At 47.3% G+C, this 14,410-nt stretch overlaps 1 protein-coding gene across 6 annotated transcripts in view; it reads right to left on the reverse strand.

The window, feature by feature from the left end:
• SLC29A4 (solute carrier family 29 member 4) overlaps positions 1-14,410 on the reverse strand; it is a 243,524-nt gene that overhangs the window by 149,022 nt on the left and 80,092 nt on the right. The window lies entirely within an intron of this gene.

Here is a 14,410-nt window from a genome sequence, read left to right on the forward strand (position 1 = left end):
CTGGCCTGGGGTTTGAGGGAGGATGGGTGTCCTTAGATAAGAAAAGGAGGACAGAGAGGATCCGTGATGCTGGTCACCTAACTCCACAAACACTGATGCATATGGTGGATGGACTTTGGAATAAAATCATCTGTTTTACCATTTACAAATGAGTCTGGATTGGCGACCTCCCACTGACGATCTGAGAGCAAAAGATACCTTTTGATGAAAATAGGGCACCATTTTAAGATGAGCATACATTCTAAGGGATTTGGAGCCTTTGGTGTTTCATAAGATTATCCACATAGGAATTGATTTATACAAAGATACCTTTATGGGCACATAGGGCCTGTTATACAGGTCAGTAAGGAGGAACCACATTTGAGTTGTTGATTTCCAATTGAATTATTAACTCATTTATGTTTCTTATTTCTCTACCACTTACACAAGCATTTAACAGTGAAGAAACATCACTTCAACAGAAAAGAGTGAACAGACCACACTGTGCTTTAAGCACTACAGCAGACAGCAACACCCCAGGCAGGGAAGAGGAACTGCATGGGTTTTCAAAGATAGCGAGTGCTAGAAGGAACAATACAACATTGATTGAACCCGTCCGAATATGGCTATGATTTCTATGGTGGTGTGTTCATTTACTATCATTCATACTGCTGAACTAAATCGGTAATTCAGCAGAAAATATGACTGTAAAATACTCCTCATTTTCCAGGTGTATTTGGCTGAAGCCTGCACGGATTAGTCAAATCAGTGCAGTCAGGTCCCCTGTAGTTTGGAAACCAGCACCGGGCTCAAACAGCGAGCGGTGTCCTGCCTTTCACATAAGCCCCCCCCCCCCCCCCAGCCAAAGCATGGTCAGCCCGGGCCGGGTCCCTGGGGGAGTGGGGACCCCCCCCCAATAAAGGGCCCCCATCATAAAACAGAACACACAGGTGTTTTTGGCTTAGTAAATTATCAAAAGCTAATTTATGGCTGGTAATTGACATTGAAAGGTTACAAATACATGCATTCGTAGCCATTGGATCTTAGTAAATTTCCCCCACAGTGTTTGGTTCAAAATGACGGCGGCAGAATCTATAAAATACCAACTGAACTGTATCAGCAAGTGCAGTAAAGGAGTGTTCCCCATTTAGTAATTAGAAAGAGTGAACTCATTGGCATAACAGAATAACAGAGCAATTAGCTATGAGTAATGATCCGAGTCTTGCAGTAGGTTTTACCTATGATTTGCTTATGCAGTTTAAACCAATTTGCAGACAGTACTTACTTCTCTACATGCCACTACACCAAATATTCACAAATCTCCACTAACATTTATTTATCTCTGCTGCTTTTATTAGCTGGTGATATATCCACAAATCCAGACCCTAATCACCTGCCACACTCAAACAAAATAGAAATCTAGCCAACCTCGTAAATGTCACATGTATCCCATCACCCTCCAAGTCACTAAAATGTGCCTTACTAAATGCACACTCTGTTTGCAATAAACATCAGTCCACTACCTCTTCATCTCTGACAACTTCAATCTGCCAGCTATTACAGAGACTTTGCAAACAAGGGGATTTGATGGTGGATGTGCGCTGAAATAGGCTGCCTTGTAGGGGTGTTATCAATAATGTGGTAACCCTAAAACCACAGAGAACATGTATGCGTAGAAAAGGTAATTGATAACTCCTCCACTGGCGCCAATTATTACGTTCCTATATAAGTGGGAACGGTCCTCTTCTCCAAAAGTTGGGGAAAGCTTAGGTGTAAATACCGTACGCCCCTTAAAGTATAAGAGGGCTCCTCTTCTCCGAATGGCTGAGCTCAATAGGATCACACGAGTGGACACCCAATTGAAGGAACTGTATAGGTTCTTCCCACGGTCGTCTCAAACAATGGTGACCCAAAAATAAAGATAATGGGGGGGGTATAGTGTAAAATCATTTATTTATATATAATAACATAAAAATGGAGGACAGAGAAACCAAATGGCATGTTACCGTCTCAGGTGGAGAACAAAGAAATAAATCAGAGTTCTCAAACAAGGTATGTGTGGTAAGTCCAGGGGATGAAGACAGCCCACGTTCCCTCCAGATGAAGCTAGGTAAATGCCAGGTCCTTCAAAGAAATCCTCCACAAATTGGTCCAAATGACTCCTGAATTTATTACAGAGACTTTGCTCACGCAATCAGACACAGCTTCCCCTGCAGCACTATGACATGGTGGTTTCCACTTCACACACACCTCCAGGCCTGGTAACAGTAATGGAGGTGGGGTAGGTATATTACTTTCCCAGTTGTGCACATACATAGTCCTACCACTGGTTCCTTCACTCACATTCACATCATTTGAAGTTCACTCTATCAGGGTTTTCACCCCTTTCTCTCTGCATGTCGCAGCTATCTATCGCCCACCTGGGCTTCCCAAACATACATTTTTAAAAGATTTCTCTGCCTGACTCCCACACTTCTTATCTTCTGACATCTCCACCATAATCATGGGTGATTTCAATATTGCTATTGATAGCCCACTTTCTTCTCATGCCTCTAAACTCCTCTATCTAACCACTTCTCTCAGCCTCTCCCAATGGTCTGACTCCTCTACACACAAGGAGGGACACTGCCTTGATCTTGTATTCCCTAGGATATGGTCTGTTCTGAATTCACTAACGCCCCATTCCCTCTCTCGGATCACAACCTAATCACCTTCTCAACCTCCTCCATTTCTCCAAACTCTATAATACCTAAATCATGCAAGCCTCCTCTAACCCGCAGAAATACTAATGCTATTGATCTTCAACAACTTTCTACCTCTCTACAACAACTGCGCTCACCCATTTCTACACTTGCCTGCCCTGAGACAGCAGTAACCCACCTGAACCAGACTCTACAAACTGCCCTTGATGAAGCGGGATGCGGTCATCTATTAGAATGAACTTAGGTCTACAGTCATTAGGTCGACCCCACTAGGTCGACTGGCAGGAAGGTCGACCTGACTTAAGGTCGACATGGGCCAAGGTCGACATGACTTAAGGTCGAATTTGCATAAAGGTCGACATGAGGAAGGTCGACTGGTCATAAGGTCGACATGGGTTTTTCACTGTTTTTTGAGCCGACATGTGCCGACAGGCGGTATTTCATGCCCTACCATCCACTAGAGCGTGGTGGGAGAATAAAATAGTGTGCCGAGCGCAGCGAGGCACCGTGCCCGAAGCATCGCGAGCGAAGCGAACGATGCGAGGGTCCGATTCTCATTGCCAACTGTGTCCATGTCGACTGTGTCGACATTTGGATAAAAAAACAGTGAAAAACCCATGTCGACCTTATGACCAGTCGACCTTCCTCATGTCGACCTTTATGCAAATTCGACCTTAAGTCATGTCGACCTTGGCCCATGTCGACCTTAAGTCAGGTCGACCTTCCTGCCAGTCGACCTAGTGGGGTCGACCTAATGACTGTAGACCTAAATGCAGTCTGACGAATGATCCCATTCCGATGAAGCTGCTTAAGCTACTCCTCACAATCCACGTAGGCTTAGATGCCAATTGTGGCACTCTGAATTAACAAGACACCTGCAAAACTATCACGTAGATTTCAATGTCAGTGGCGTAAAACTCAAAATCCAAGTAACTTTGTCACATTTAAGACTACCTACCACTCCTATCGTAATGCTCTGGACACAACTAAACAAATTTATTTTCAATCTCTCATCTCTTCTCATGCCACTAACCCCAAGCGACTTTTTAATACATTTAAATAACTTCTTTACCCTCCTTCACCCTCCCCACCGGCCAATATCAGTGCGCAAGAGCTGCTTCCTTCTTCAAGGAAAAGATTGCTAAAAATCCAAGATGAAATGGCATGCTCTACTTCAGCCAGTGACTTGCTTACTTCCTTTCCTGAGCCCTTTGCCACTTTCTCCTCATTTGACCCCACAAGTGAGGATGAAGTATCCACACTCTTCTCGTCTTCCTCCTCCACTAACTCTCCTCTTGATCCTATACCCTTACACGTCAGTAAAGCTCTGTCTTCTGTGCTTATCCCAAGATTAACTAAAATCTTTGCTCCTACGCTATTATTAACCTCAATAACAATAATTTCCACTCATTTCCAGCCTATTCTGAACACTAAACACCTCACAATATTGTTTTTTAGGGCAAAAGGTTCCACCGAGGTAGCTGGATAACTATGCTAAGCCATACAAGCGTGCGGCACAAACACGTGGCTCATGTAAGAGTGGCACTGCAGCGGCAGACAGGATGGCAGTTTAAAAAAACTAGGCCCCAAAAAGACCCCTATCTGGCTTGATCGTGCACTGTTTACCATGTGCAGCCAAGGAGCGGTGGGCGTTTCGTGCAGCACAGAGTTTGTCTGCAAGTGTGTAACTGTTTCGATCAGTTTAACATCTAACAAGACCCCTATCTGGCTTGATTGTGTGATTATGATTATTATTAATTAATGTAATCTGATTGTTTAATTTTGTGATGATTAATAATTTATTAGTAGTCGTCTCTTAAATCATTGCCTAATGGTTGAAGGAGAGGGCGCTAATCAATTACTAGGTGGCATATGGAAGAGTGCATCCATCTCTCTAGGATCCCTGGGTTGGAGATGTATCGCTTTTCAGCAACCGGTGTCTTACTACCTAACCGTACATGTACGGGTAAGCAGCCAACAAGACCCCTATCTGGTATGTGAGGGCTATCTGGCTGCTACTTCTGTCACTCAATTGATCGCTTGGGTGGATTCAGCTATCTGGCTCGCTAGGCGGGTGTTTCCTTTCCTCCCTCACCGCTTCACATGCATCAGGGGCATCCCCGCTCCTCTGCCTATGTCGTAGGTGGCCGTGTAGGCTTGAATGGCCTTTTGCTGCTCCTCCATCCTCTGCAGCATATAGAGGGTGGAGTTCCAGCACGTCACCACCTCTTGTTTAAGCTGATGGCAGGGCAGGCTGAGGAGTTTTTGCTGTTGCTCCAGCCTTCCGGCAGGCAGTGGCTGGATGCCGAAAGTGTCCACAAATTTTGCGGGCCACCGCAAGCATCTCCTTTGTTTGTCTTTGTTTGTCTGCAAGTGTGTAACTGTTTTGATCAGTTTAATATCCAACAAGACCCCTATCTGGTTTGATTGTGTGATTATGATTATTATTAATTAATTTAATCTGATTGTTAAATTTTGTGATTATTATTCATTTATTAGCATTCGTCTCTTAAATCATTGCCTAATGGGTGGAGGGGAGGGGGCTAATCAATTTTAAGGTGGCAGATGGAAGAGTTCCTCCACCTCTCTAGGACCCCTGGGTTGGAGATGTATCGCTTTTCAGCAACCGGTGTCTTATTACCTAACCGTATATGTACGGGTAACCAGCCAACAAGACCCCTCACTGGTATGTGAGGGCTATCTGGCTGCTACTTCTGTCACTCAATTGACCGCTAGGGGGGATTCAGCTATCTGGCTCGCTAGGAGGGTGTTCCCTTTCCACACTGCTTCACATGCGACCCTCCCGAAGCTGTGCGCTCAGTCAAGGAGGATGACCATCCCCAGCTGTTCCTAGGCCTCATTCTTCCCACCCATCCATCCGTTTATCCATCCTGGACATTCTATCCAAAAAGAAGTAGGATAAAGAGGAGATCATGGATGTTCCCGATTACATCTTTTCATCTAAAATAGATGTTGTGGAGAGAGAAGCACCGATCTTCGCTCAAGATTTTACGAGTAGCTGTGCTCCCCTGCTACAACCTCAAAACAAGTACCAAGACCAAGACCCCTATCTGGGTTGATTGTGCACTGTTTACTATGTGCAGCCAAGGAGCGGTGGGCGATTCCTGCAGCACAGAGTTTCTCTGCAAGTGTGTAACTGTTTTGATCAGTTTAATATCCAACAAGACCCCTATCTGGGTGGATTGTGTGATTATGATTATTATTAATTAATTTAATCTGATTGTTTAATTTTATGATTGTTATTATTAATCAATGTAATCTGATTGCTCAATTGAGTGATTATTATTAGTATTACCAGTCGTCTCTTAAATATGACCCCCAGTGTGCAGCCTCCTCTTCCTTATGACACAAATCCAGTAGCCATGTCTGATCCATCAGCCATGTATGGTGAACCCAGAATGAATGCATGGTGAGAGCTGCTGTGGCAGACTCCCACATCAATGCAGGGTGAGAGATGCATTGGCAGACTCCCACATTAATGCAGGGCGAGAGCTGCAGTAGCAGACTCCCAAAATGAATGCAGGCCGAGAGCTGCAGTGGCAGACCGGTGCCGGACGGCTCCACGACAGTCGGGACTCCGACAGTCATTACTCCGAGGTCGGAATCCCGACTGCTCCCTCGTGGGGGTCCACGACCCCCATAGAGGGAGAATAAAATAGGTGGCGAGCGCAGCTCGCCACCGTGCCCGCAGCGAGCCCGCAAGGGGCTTCATTGCGCTCCCCACGCTGTGCAGTCGGGATCCCGACGTCTGACTAATGACTGTCGGAATCCTGACTGTCGGGTAATTATACCACACCCGTGGCAGACTCCAAGAATGAATGCAGGGCGAGAGCTGGTATCACCTGCCTAGTGAAGTGGAATCTAGATTTGATTTGGTACCGGGGACACAATACCTCCCTCAACCGTCTAAATTCCACTCCACTGATGGCAGACACTGGACGCACGTCTAACACCAACATAGCTGTCAAGGCCCAAAATGATGCAGGGTGAGAGCGGCAGTGGCAGACTCCCGGAATAATGCAGGGTGAGAGCGGCAGTGGCAGACTCCCAGAATTAAAGCAGACTCCAACATTAATGCAGGGTGAGAGCTGCAATTACTCTCATTATTGGAATGCAAACAGTTGTATGCATTGAAAAGACAAGTCCCACATATGAATGACTCTCAGCAGTAGGAATAATGAATGGTTATGCAAGATGGAAATATCCTTGGGCCCTCCCACCCACCCTTATGTTTCTAAAATAGGACATGCACACTTTAACAAACTAAACATTTCAGCGACAGGGCCTACAAAACTGTGGCTGAAATTATTGGTTTGTTTGGGCCCCCACACAAAAAAAACAAATCATAATACCTCTCTGTATAAACTGGCTCTACAGCCACAAGATGTCATAGTCACTCGTCATCCTCCTCTAATTCCTCACCCCCTTCAGTGTGAACTTCCTCATCCTCACAGATTATCAATTCATCCCCGATGGACTCCACAATCACAGGTCCCGTTATAATCTCTGGAGGCAAATCCTGGTCTTCATTGAATAATTGATAATTCATGTTTATAAACATCATTTTCTCGACATTTTTCAGAAGCAACCTCCTTCGCCGCTCACTGACCAGGTTCCCCGCTGCACTAAAATCTCTTTCGGAGTACACACTGGAGGGGGAACAACTCAGGTAAAATAGAGCCAGTTTGTACAGGGGCTTCCAAACTGCCTTTTTTTCCTGCCAGTACAGGTAACGACTGTCTGACATGTCTACTTGGATGCTGTCACCAAAGTAATCATCCACCATTTTATCAATGGTGACAGCATCCAATGCACCGACATTAGACATGTCAGCTATCGTTGGCAGATGTCCAAACTCCCTCCTCCCTGCCCTGCATCCCTGCCAGCGGGTTATGTGGGAAATCGCAGCTGTTTCCTCACAGGTGGGGGAGAAAATGAAGGAGGAGCTGGGGCCGTATCACGGTCCCCTTCAGATGTCAATCTCCTGACCAGCAGGTCTTTGCACCTTTGTAGACTTGTGTCTGCCGGAAACAGAGACACAACATATGCTTTAAACCGAGGATCGAGCACGGTGGCCAAGATGTATTCCTCTGACTTTAACAGACTGACCACCCTCGTATCCTGGCAAAGCGTATGGAGGGCTTCATCCACAAGAGCGACATGCTTTGCACAATTGCGACGATTAAGCTCCTCCTTCACTTTCTCCAGCTGCTTTTGCAACAGTCTGATCAGGGGAATCACCTGACTAATGCAGGCAATGTCGGAACTGACTTCACGTGTGGCTTGTTCAAACTGCTGGAGAACCTTGCACAACACGGAAATCAGCCTCCACTGCACTTGAGTCAGGTGCAGCCCCGCTCCTCTGCCTATGTCGTAGGTGGCCGTGTAGGCTTGAATGGCCTTTTGCTGCTCCTCCATCCTCTGCAGCATATAGAGGGTGGAGTTCCAGCGCGTCACCACCTCTTGTTTAAGCTGATGGCAGGGCAGGTTGCAAAGTTTTTGCTCCTGCTCCAGCCTTCGGCAGGCAGTGGCAGAATGCCGAAAGTGTCTGCAAATTTTGCGGGCCACCGTAAGCATCTCCTGCACGCTCCTGTCATTTTTGATGAAATGCTGCACCACCAAATTTATTGTGTGGGCAAAACATGGCACGTGCTGGAAATTGCCCATGTTTAATGCCCGCACAATGTTACTAGCGTTGTCCGACACCACAAATCCCCAGGAGAGTCTAAGGGGGTAAGCCACTGGGAGATGATTTCCCTCTGTTTCTCTAAGAGATTGTTGTCGTTGTGCCTCTTCCTGAAACCGGTGATACACAGCGTAGACTGCCTTGGAAGGAGATGGCGTGCAGGAGATGCTGCTGCTGCTGCGGAAGGCGATGCTTCTACCCAGTGGGCTGTCACACTCATATAGTCCTTAGTTTGCCCTGATCCACTTGTCCACATGTCTGTAGTTAAGTGGACAGTGGGTACAGCTGCATTTTTCAGGGCACTGAGGACAATTTTTCTGATGTCCCTGTACATCGCGTGTTTCGCCTGCCCAGTGAAGTGGAATCTAGATGGGATTTGGTACCGGGGACAAAATACCTCCATCAACCGTCTAAATCCTACTCCATTGATGGCGGACACCGGACGCACGTCTAACACCAACATAGCTGTCAAGGCCGCAGTTATCCGCTTTGCTATAGGAGGACTGCTGTCGTATTTCATCCTCATGGAAAACGACTGTTGGACGGTCAATTGCTTAGTGAAAGACATAGCGGTCTTACGACTTTCCCTCTGGGATGATGACTGACTTCCAGGAGCAGCAGCAGCGGCAGTAGTAGTAGGCATAGCGGCGTAGTCATGCAGGTAAGATGGCCTGCAGGACTCCCCCCGATCCGGATTGAGGAGGAATTTGACGATGAGGGAGTTGGTGGTGTACTTTTCATGTGCTTGGCTCCAAAAGGAGGACCAAGGGATTTAGGTGTCCCTGGACTGCTAGCCGCAGTTCCTGAACTAAACATGTATTTCTGAAGGTTGTTTAGGTGATGTCGAAGGGAGGATGTCCATAGGTGGGCAAGATCCTTACCCCTGCTTATTGGAGTTTTACATAAGCTACAAATGGCAATACATTTGTTGTCCGGATTCGGATAAAAAAAGTTCCAGACCATAGAGGTGGATTTATTGGTCCTCTGCCCAGGCATGACGATGGGCTTTTTCATCCCATGGACAACAACTTTCCCCCCCCCCAGGTGCATCATTTAAGCAAACCACTTCTCCATCCTCCTCGTCAACTTCCTCCTCAGCGCCAGCTACATCAATATCCTCCTCCTTCATTATTTAAATCTGGAACTAGACTGTGGGTGATCCTTCCAGCATATGCAGAGGGCGTACTGCAAATGGTAAAAGGAGCCACCTCTTCACGTACAGTTATGGGAAGGTCCGGCATCACAACCACCGCCACCCTAGGACTCTCCTTGGGGATTTGTCTTTAGAAGGCAGATTTGTTTTCAGAGTTTTTTTAGTCGGTGTCAGCCTAACTCTCTTAAATTTCCTATTGGGTGGGGGGAGAGGAGGAAGGTGAAGCTGTACCACTCCGTGTCATAAATGGCATATTGTCAGGATCTCCTGTGCCACGCTGCCTGGCGAGGCACCACGTGACACTGACTGGAAGGAGAACTGTCAGGATAGAGGGTAACCTCGCCGCCCTGCCTCCGTTGCAACCAATTGGAGTTAGCGTGCGAGTGCGGAGCTAACCTTCACCACTAATAGCCGCGTTCGTGAGAGCCCGTTAGTCAGGCTCCCACCTCGATGCCACCTGGTCTTACGTGTAGACAACTCGCACGCCAAGGCCAGAGATTGACAAGGGGAAAGCTAACTAACCCAACTGGCGAGGCCCTGACGGGAATCCTGAATGAGGAGCAAATGGTTACCTCAGATACAGATATCAGCCACAGCCGTGGTAACGGTACCTGAACGGCCCAACACTAGGCAAGAGGTGTAACAATACACAATAGATGACAAAAAGGCAACAGGTGTAACAATACACAATGGATGACTCAAAAGGCAACAGGTGTAACAATACACAATAGATGACTCAAAAAGGCAACAGGTGTAACAATACACAATGGATGACTCAAAAAGGCAACACAGAAAAGTAGTGAAGATGAAGTTTCAAACTTATCTGACACTGGTGCGACAACACAAAGCTGAGAGCTTGAAATGGCATCCAACAGGCTCAGTAAACAGGATCTGGAGTGCAGTACTTGTACGGACGAAGGAAAGCCGACTGGACCAGGATAGCAGTACTGCAGGGACCGGGAACACTCAGGACGCTGGGTCTGAACTATAACCGGCGCCTGAGTGTCCCGGCGTGCAGCTTAATATAGCGGCACTTCCTGGCAGGGAAGATGCCGCACTGTCTCTAGCTTCCGCCCGGCTGCCTAGCGTCCCCAGTCGCCTAGGCAACCGGGGCGGGCGTTGCGGAAGCGGCCGGGCGCTAGTCTCCCGGCCGTCCGTGACGTAGGAAGGGGTGTGCGTGTCACCGACGCGGCCCCTTCCTGTGACGCGGCGGCGTCCTGGTTGCTTAGTAACAACCGGGACGCGCCGCCGAGAACTCCCTGCTTCAGCGCTAGCGCTGACAGCAGGAGTTCTAACAGTACCCCCCCCTTGAGGAGGGGTCACCGAACCCTTAGCCCCGGGCTTGAAGGGAAATTTTTTAAAGAATTCAGCCCTTAATCTGGGAGCATGTAAAAGCCTATCCGGAACCCAGGATCTCTCTTCATCCCCAAATCCTTGCCAATGTACCAGGAATTTAAGTTGACCCCGGACAATTTTTGAATCGAGAATCCGTTAGACTAAAAACTCTTTATGGCCTTTGACAACCACCGGCTTCTTGGGCTGTTTTTGATGAAACAAAGCGGGGACCGGTTTGAAGAGAGAACAGTGGAAAACATTATTAACCTTCAAGGATTTGGGTAACTGCAATTGGAAGGCTACCGGGTTAACTTGTTTAGTAATGAGAAAAGGTCCAATGAATTTAGGACCCAGCTTATGACATCTCTGGCGCAGCTTGATATGACGAGTAGACAAAAATACCCTTTGACCGACTTTGAAGGAACAAGGTCTTCTGTGCCGATCATAAAACATCTTAGATCGGGCTGCGGATTGATTCAAAGCTAAGTGCACTTTTTTCCAAGAGTCTCTGAGAGCAGTAACTACCAAAGAGTTGGACCGAGCGGCCTTGGCAGGGATATCAAAGGAGTTGCATTTAGGATGATACCCAAAGTTACAGAAAAAGGGTGACGTCTTGGTAGAAACGTGATAGGCATTATTATAAGAAAATTCGGCCAAGGGTACCAGCTCTGCCCAATTGGTCTGACATTTGGCAACGAAGCAACGTAAATACTGTTCCAGGGCCTGGTTAACTCTTTCGGTTTGTCCATTGGATTGTGGGTGATAGCCGGAGGACAAACTAAGCCGAATGCCTAGGTCAGAACAAAACGCTCTCCAAAAACTAGCGACAAATTGGGATCCTCTGTCGGAGACAATGTCTTTGGGGAAACCATGAAGCCTGAACACGTGGGTAATGAACAGTTGGGCTAATTCCTGGGCCGAAGGAAGCTTGCGTAATGGTACGAAATGAGCCATTTTACTGAACCGATCGACAGTAACCCAAATGGTAGAACAATGGGAAGACCTGGGGAGATCGACGATAAAATCCATAGAAATATGGGACCAGGGTCTTTCAGGAACGAGTAATGGAAGAAGTTGGCCCATGGGGGAAACTCTGGGCGACTTATGACGGGCACAAACAGGACAGGAAGAAACAAAACGAGTGATATCTTGCTTCATGGTGGGCCACCAAACCACTCTGGACAGACTTTCAATGGTTTTGGCGATGCCCGGGTGTCCTGCTAATTTGCTGGAATGAAAGTCTTTGATGACTGAGGTTTGCAGAGTCTTAGGAACAAAGAGACGATCCTGAGGGGTCTCCTGCGGAGCAGACGGTTGAGAGGCTAAAACACGAGAAGCGAGATCTTGAGTTAACCCGGCCAAGATTAGATTGGAAGGAATAATGGGTTCCTCGAACAATTCTGAGTCTTGAGTGGACTGGAAACTTCGGGAAAGAGCATCCGCCTTAGTGTTCTTTGGCCCAGGTCTGAACGTTATGACAAATCGGAACCGGGTAAAGAATAAGGCCCATCTGGCTTGGAGAGGATTGAGCCGTTTGGCGGACTGGATGTAGGCCAAATTCTTATGGTCTGTAATAACGGTGACCTCGTGCTCTGCTCCTTCAAGCCACTGGCGCCATTCCTCGAAGGCCCATTTAATGGCCAATAATTCTCTATTTCCCACGTCATAATTTTTTTCGGCGGAAGAAAACTTTCGTGAAAAATAGGCACAAGGGTGTAACTTGTTATCATGACGGGTAGTCTGGGATAGCACTGCTCCAGCCCCAACATCAGAAGCATCCACCTCCACTAAAAACGGGACTCTGGGATCAGGATGGTGAAGCACCGGTGCCGAGGTAAAGGCTTTTTTTAAATGATCAAAGGCTTTAATGGCCTGATGTGACCAATGTTGCGGGTCCGCTCCTTTACGAGTGAGCTCCACAATAGGCGCGACGATGTCGGAAAAAGAACGAATGAATTTGCGATAATAATTTGAGAATCCCAGGAATCTTTGTATGGCCTTGAGGTTGGTGGGACGGGCCCAGGACAGGATGGCTTGGACTTTACTGGGATCCATGGAAAAGCCTGTGGGAGTAATGACATACCCCAGAAAAGAGATTTGGGACACTTCAAATTCGCATTTTTCCAATTTGGCATAAAGTTGGTTTTCACGCAATCTTTGAAGAACCAAGCAGACGTGTTGTCTATGTTCGGAGAGACTCCTGGAAAAAATCAAGATATCGTCCAGGTAAACAACCGCGAAGATGCCAAGATACGGCCGGAGTACCTCATTGATAAAGTCTTGGAAGACGGCGGGAGCATTCGCAAGACCAAAAGGCATCACAAGATACTCATAGTGGCCGGTATGAGTGTTAAAAGCGGTCTTCCACTCGTCCCCCTGCTTTATTCTTATGAGGTTATAGGCCCCTCTCAAATCAATTTTAGAAAAGATAACCGCTTCTCGGATCTGATCAAATAAGACCGAAATAAGGGGTAAGGGATAAGAATTTTTTACAGTGATCTGGTTTAACGCTCTATAGTCAATACATGGACGCAACGAGCCGTCCTTTTTCTCTACAAAGAAAAAACCCGCCCCCACCGGGGATTTGGAAGGACGAATGAAGCCTTTTTTTAGACTTTCTTTAATATAATCGTCCATGGCCCGAGACTCAGGACCAGATAATGCATACAACCGCCCCTTAGGTAACCTGGCATTGGGGAGAAGATCGATGGCACAATCAAACGACCGGTGAGGGGGTAGTATGTCCGCTTCCTTTTTAGAGAATACATCAGCATACTCGTGATATGGTACGGGCAGAGAGTCCTGGACTGGAACAACTGCCCGTAGCGGAAGAGCAAGACAATTACTAGAGCAAGATGACCCCCACCGGGTAATCTCCCCTGTGACCCAATCAACATCAGGATTATGCTTTTTTAACCAAGGAAGCCCCAGGACAAGAGGCGCAAACGGACAATGAAAAACCCAAAACGATATTTCCTCAGAATGTAAGGCGCCCACTGTCATCCTGAGGGAAGGAGTGCGAAAGGAGATACTGCCATTGGACAATGGTTGGCCATCTAATCCGCAGACAGACAAGCCTGTCTCTAAAGGAATGGGTTTTACCCCAAGAGATTCGACCACAGAAGCATCCAGAAAATTGCCTGCTGCGCCACAATCCAAAAAAGCAGAAATCTCCAGACACTGTTTCCCAAATGAGATGGTGGTACTAATATAGATAAGAGTCCACCGGGGAAAAACGAGTAAGGCCTAAGTAAACTTCCCCAAAATTACCTAGGCCCTGTCTTTTCCCGCCTTAAGAGGACAACCCATGGCATGGTGGCCCGCACCCCCACAATAGAGACACAATCCCTTCTGTCTTCTCCGATTCTTTTCAGAAGCGGAAAGACGAGTTGCGCCAAGTTGCATGGGTTCGTCAGCCGAGGGATCTGAGAAATCTTCCTGGGAAGATGAGGAAAAGACCCCAGACTCCCGCTCTCTCTGACGTTCCCTGAAACGTCGGTCCACCTTGATGGCCAACTGCATAATCTCGTCGAG

The sequence above is a fragment of the Crinia signifera genome, chromosome 7 (assembly GCF_055691185.1).
Source record: "Crinia signifera chromosome 7, ASM5569118v1, whole genome shotgun sequence".
NCBI lineage: Eukaryota > Metazoa > Chordata > Amphibia > Anura > Myobatrachidae > Crinia > Crinia signifera.